Source organism: Ambystoma mexicanum, chromosome 1p (genome assembly GCF_040938575.1).
Source record: "Ambystoma mexicanum isolate Mex_15411 chromosome 1p, UKY_AmexF1_1, whole genome shotgun sequence".
NCBI classification, from domain to species: Eukaryota; Metazoa; Chordata; class Amphibia; order Caudata; family Ambystomatidae; genus Ambystoma; species Ambystoma mexicanum.
In genome coordinates, this window is record NC_090921.1 from 1,085,207,964 (window position 1) to 1,085,213,963 (window position 6,000).

The 6,000-nt window shown below is 47.4% G+C and overlaps 1 protein-coding gene across 5 annotated transcripts in view; it reads right to left on the reverse strand.

Moving 5' to 3' along the window:
* Positions 1-5,780, reverse strand: part of USP21 (ubiquitin specific peptidase 21) — a 1,008,218-nt gene extending 1,002,438 nt beyond the window's left edge. For 2 of the 5 annotated variants that reach the window (XM_069604661.1, XM_069604672.1), the window contains exon 1: positions 5,603-5,728. The gene's annotated coding sequence lies outside the window, so the exon portion shown is untranslated. Of the gene's footprint in view, positions 1-5,602 lie in introns of all 5 variants that reach the window. The other 3 variants (XM_069604671.1, XM_069604674.1, XM_069604673.1) reach the window with 3 other exon arrangements.
* Between the last annotated feature and the right edge of the window lie 220 nt (positions 5,781-6,000).

Below are 6,000 nucleotides of genomic sequence, written 5' to 3' on the forward strand. Positions count from 1 at the left end.
GGAGTGGTTGACTGTGTCAAACGTGGAGGAGAGATCAAGTAGAATGAGAAGGGCAGGGGAGTTAAAGAGATGCGAGCAGTTCTTCACGGGTGTTCAGAAGAGCAGTGCCTCTGGATGCCTGGAATCAAGAGTGATGTCTGTGTAGGCAACCAACGAGCTCAGTATGCTGGGTCAGTTCGGGGAAGACCAGCTTCTCCAAGAGTTTCCCAACGGTGAACAGAGGATAGCACAGGGGGAAGCAAGACCGCGAGGAGCAACAGAAGTTCGAATCCCTGATCCGCACTTAGAAACTGAACTCTGGTGCGGTATTAGGCACGTTATAAAAAAAATATTAAACAAATAAAATTCAATAAGGGGATGATAGAAATAGCCGGACAGACAGACAAAAGGGTGATTGCAGAAATCAGCAAGCGCAGGGACAAAAGAGCCAATATTGTCCTTAATAGTTCTGGAAGAACAGGGGGAGACCTGTTTGAAGGAGACCTTCATAGAGTAGACAACTCTAGTGACCTCATCAAATGTGATGGGAGAAAAAGGCAGAAGGGGGATGGGACGCCATAAGTAGCAGGGGGAGTGGGGGAAAGGGAAGAGAGTAGTGAGTTTTTGCAGTGAAGTGTGTGGCCAGTGCGTTGTAGAGTGCTAAGGAGGGAAGGGGTGAGGTGGAGACTGCTGAAGGGTTGGCTAGTTCCTTGCAGATTTTAAAGAGTTCAGCCGTGTTGGTGGATGTACCAGAGACGCGAGCCTGGATGTGGGCCCTTTACTTGGAGCGAATGGAGAGTCAGTATTGCCTTTGGAGCAGGCGACAGGCTCGTTTGTCAGAGGGTGAGCCTGCGGTCTGCCACCCCTGTTACACAGCTCTGCACTTCCGTTTCAGGGCTGCAAGTTCAGAGTCGTACCAGGTGTTACCTTTGGAGGCATGTTCCAGGCAGATCCTCATGATTGAGGCAAGAATGTCAAGAGTATTAGAGATGGCAAGATGGAGGTTGCTGAGAGCAGAGTCGGGAGGTAGAGTTTGCAGTGAGGGGATGAAGGTAGATACGAAGGCAGCAGATGACACTCGTTTCATCAGACGGATGTTCGTGAACGAGGTTGCCAAGCCTGGGAGAGGTGCGGTCAGATGGAAGAAAGGACCCAGGCGAGAGGAGAGAATGGTCTGACCAAGAGAGTGAGATGGTGAGTGGGGAGGGGAGCAAAAGATCAGTGTGGATGAAGGCATCGAGAGTGTCCAGCCATGTATGTAGAAGAGAGTGGATGCCGTGATTGAGGAGTTGAGGTGGATGTTGAAGTCACCCAAGAGAAGGGGTTTAGAGGTGGATGGGAGGAAAAGTCAGCCCATTCAGAGAGGAACAGGGTGGTACAGCAAGGTAGCCTGTAGATGGTGGCAAAGGTCAGGGAGGAGGTGGAAGAGGTAACCAGCTTGCAAATCTGAATCTCGAAGGAAGAGTAAGGCTGGGTGGAAATGAGGGAAGAAGGGACCCACTCAGGGAAGATCAGGGCGAGGTTTGGAGATCTTATAGCCATCAGGGAGAAGGGAGCCAAAAGCAGTGACTGACCTGGCATTGAACCATGTCTCAGTAAGAGCAAGGTTAGTGAGGTCAAGGTCTTCAAAGAGGAGGCAGATGTTGGCAGTGTTTGGATAGCAGAGCAAGCATTAAGCATGGCTAGATGCAAGAGGTTGCAGCCTTTGAAGGTTTTCCTGGGGCGGGGTACAGGGAAGTGGTACACAAGTCGGAGGAGGGGGAAAGAGAGAGGGGGAAGAAGGAGCAGCAGGTGTGGGAAGAAAGTTGACCAGGGACGGCAAACACTGGTCAAAGGGGAGGAGGTTGGGTTAAGGACCCTAACCCATGATAGTGCCATTGTTATAGACATCAATGATACACCTGGATGATGAAAAGCCCGCCAAGAGTACTTCCCATTTAGTGCCACCATTAATGGGTGAAGATGTGAGAGGAGCGATAAGGTGAGGAGTCCATAGATCTGGAGAGGGGACAAAAAAGAGGATATCAGTGAAAATTTGTCAGGAAGCTGTGCTGACATAGGTGTCTGGGATCAGTAGGCTGGGATTAGTGGCCAGGATGTCTTTTTCTATGATTTTTTCTTCCAGACTTTGTGAGAGAGGGAGGATAGGCGATAGTTTAGCAGTTAGAATAGATGGGGGAAATGGTGAGTGCCATAGGGACGGAGGAGGATAGGATGGAAGATAGAGGAGGGAATGCCTAGCACAGCACGAGCACAACTCATCAGATGGCCTAGTAGCCAAGAGAAGCAAAAAAAATAGATGCAATGGAAACCATTTAGTACCAAAAAATGGGGTGATGAGTTGTTGAACACACACCAGGATTCGAATACCAAAAAGCACAGAAATGCAATACAGAACAGGGTGGTACAGAGATGTTGAAAACACACCATAAATCGAATTGCCAAAAAAGCACGGAAATGCAATGAAAGAGGGATTAAGTAAGGCAAGGAAGACAGAATGGCATAGGCACACCTTGGTTCAACAGCTGTTTAGGTTGGTAAAAGGCGATAATGTCCAGCCATGACTCGCAGGTATTCCTGAGGGTGGAGGAAAGTTCCGGAGGCACAAGTTTGTGGGGTCGCAGGCTGCATGCTTGATGGCAGATCTATGCTGTGGTGCAGGGTTAAAGGAGGAGGGGGCCCTCTGTGCCCTGGTAGGCACAGACACAGGCCTTAGAGGAGGGCCTTTGCAGGGGTGGCTTACACCTGCTGGTTCGCCGATGGGCTTAAAGTGAAGAGGAGCAGCCAATCAATGGTGCTGATGATGTGGGAGCGTAGGCACGTTTGTGCCTGGATGCAGGAAGGTGGCGGCGGCCATCTTGGGTGGTATATGAGGCCACAGAAGTCAACAGTCCTCACAAAGCAGAGAAATACTGCTCACCAAAAAACAGCATTGGGCAGTTGGAAAGCAGACACAGCATAAATAAATAGCCAAACTTCAAATTGCGCTCCTCAGTGCCAGCCCGCCCTGTGTGCAAGGAAGATGCTCGATAATGATGCTCACTGTCACAGGGCTTACCTCAGGTGGTTGCGGGGATCCGCCTCATGGATCAGTAAGAGGTGAAGAGGGAAGCGCCTGCAAGCGCTGCTAGTCAAGGAAAAGGAATTTTGCAAGTTTGGAGTAAATCCGCCTTTTTTTAAAAAAATGGGTAGAACATAGGTAGAAAAATGTTTGTCATATCTGGGTCCAGTCTATTCTGATTCAGAGTCCGCAGACACCTCTCGACCAATCAGAGAGCCGTATGCACTTGCTGATTGGTCAAATGAAAACGTGAGGTGCGTCAAAACTTTTGAAATGGTCTTTGGATTTGTGGACTGCGCCCGTAGTCCACGAACATCCCGGTAAAAACATTTTAAAAAACACTATATCACACTTGTCAAAATAATTAAACAATCTCTGGGGAGTTGAATGGTGAGGAGGATGGGGTGGGATATGGCCACGAAAAACCCAAAAATAGGGTGTTTTTTCCTTCTCCAAAAGTCTGCAAACATCTGAGATGTTTGTGGGCATTGCTGTGAGGTTAATGAACATCTCAGATTTTCGGGGATATCCATGCATAGTTCTGCATTACAGGGTCTGTGAAATGCAGTTTTTGGAGGGCTTATAACTGTGGCGCTACTTAATGAAACCGCATGACATTTTGCAATATCATTTTAGACCCAACTCTGAATGGTTCTGCAATGTTTGGTGCTGTTTTGCCAAGAGGGGGCAAAACTAGGCAGGGGTCGCAAAACATTTGAAAGGCTTATAAATGTGGTGCCGTTTGATGAATCTGCACAAAACTTTGCAAAAAGATTTTAGACCCGGATCAGAATGTTTTTGCGAAGTTTGGTTTTGTCAACAGGTGAAAAAATTAGAGGGGTGGTCTCAAAATGTGTAGATGGCTTATAACTTAATTGCTGTTTGACGAATCTGCACACAAGTTTTCAGAAAGATTATAGACCCGACCTTGGATGTTTGTGCAAATCTGAATGGATTTTGTCAAGTGGAGGCTAGGTTATGTGTCTATTTTTTGTATGTACCTTTTGACACTTTTCAAAAATAAAGATTGACGGATTTGCCGCAAACGCGTGCAAGGAGCATTGGCAAAGACCCCAAAGCATGGTTTTGCAAATGTGTCAGTGTTTTATTTTTTGAAAATGTCATAATGTAGGTACAAAAATAGATATATACCTTTGGTAACTTTGGGCATGGGCAGTGGCCAGATCATCTGGCTCATGGCCTTTCTGGCTACTGACTATGACCACGAGGGACCGGCAATGGGATTAAAGTGGAAATGGCCACCAAGGACCGGCTAAGTGGTCAAGTTTTTCAAAATCGGGATAGGTTTGAATGGGAAAGAAAATACTGCTCGTGGCTACAGCCCGAAGTGCTGGACAGGACTGCTAGAAACATTCGGGAGAAGCATCAGCAAGGACCTCAAAGCATGGTTTTGCAAATCTGTCCTGCGTTTTTTTTTTTTTATAAAGTGTCAAAGTACAAAAAAATTGCGATATAACTTTGGTGCCTGGATAGTGAGCCTGGCCCGCAGCAAGGAGAAAGGTCTGCTCTGATTTGCCTACTGGGGAATACAGCATGAATCTAGAAATGATCTGCGGAAAATTAGCATAAATGTACTATGAAAACGACTGCCATTAAATACGAAACATCTCTGATAATCACTCAAATTAGACGTATTCATGAATTATTGGGGAAGGGTAGTATTGATTGCATTTAACAAGGTGTCCACACAATGTCCTCTGCTTGCCCTCGAGTGGCACAAAAGCAGATCTGCATCAGGGAATAGCGTAGGCTAGTTGCTAGTCCTTGATAGACCTCCAGGAGCACATTATTTTGCCACTCGAGAATCCTTACAAAATCTCTTCGTTGCACTAAAAAAGTATATCGGCTCTCGCTCGCTGGACTCCAGAGGCAACTTCGTTACGCTTTATGCGGTCTACAAGTGGTGATTAGATACCCCCACTCCCTCACTTGGCATTATAACGCCACGCGCATTACACCGTACGAAGGAACGAGTACTCCGTATTCGGGCTATTAAGCTACGTTGGTGACTCGTTTGGCGTTACAGCGCACTAGTTCCCGTCGGGTATACTAAAGCACTACAGGAGGTGTGAGCTGCCTCACAACAGGCGGCGCAGTTCTCCCCAATAACGCTCTATTACAAACTCAGTATTCACCCTGGGGGGCACATTTAATGCCCTCAATTGATCTCGGGGGGAACCTCGATGACCTGGGAGGCATACCGAACTCTCAGCCTGTCAAAGTTGTGGTGAAGGAGTTCTGACATAGAAACAGTGTGTGCAGCACAAACTTCACAGTGCACTGTATTGGACTGTGGATAAATGTTGAACCGCCGGAGCACGTCAACTCCTATCCCTTGGATTCAGAATAACTGCATAAGGAAGGACAGTCATCAGAGAGGTATGCACCTGGTCGGCCACTAAGGAGCACATTAAACTCCCATTAGTTACGACTTCTAGTTCTGATGAAGACAGACGCGACTGCACAGCTGTCAAGTTAAGGAATGGCCAGTCGAGGACATTGCTGTTATATAACGGTCCCGCACCCCTCCTTTTTCCTTACCAGCGGTCTAAGTAATGCCGGGGGTTTCAGGCCCTAGCTCTTGGTAGCTCCATGGCAACTGCGGCATCCGCCATCTTTGATTTCCCGGCAAGCTTTCCGTCCAGAGGAGCTTCAGGCGGCGGTACTACGCATGTACAAACAACACACCCTCCACCTTCGCCCCGCCCTCTCCTCTTTTGTTTGTAGGCGTCACCATGGAGACGTCACCTTGACGTTCCCGGACTAGGACGAGTTGAAGTGAATAGTCAACATTGTCTAGTCAAGCCATACACACAATTATATAACAGGACCAATGAACAACATGATTACAGTTGAAAGTGATGTAGATTTTGAAAAGATTGTTTTAACGCGAAAAATGTCAACTGCGCCATGAAATAAGTAAAATACCCACTCTGAAA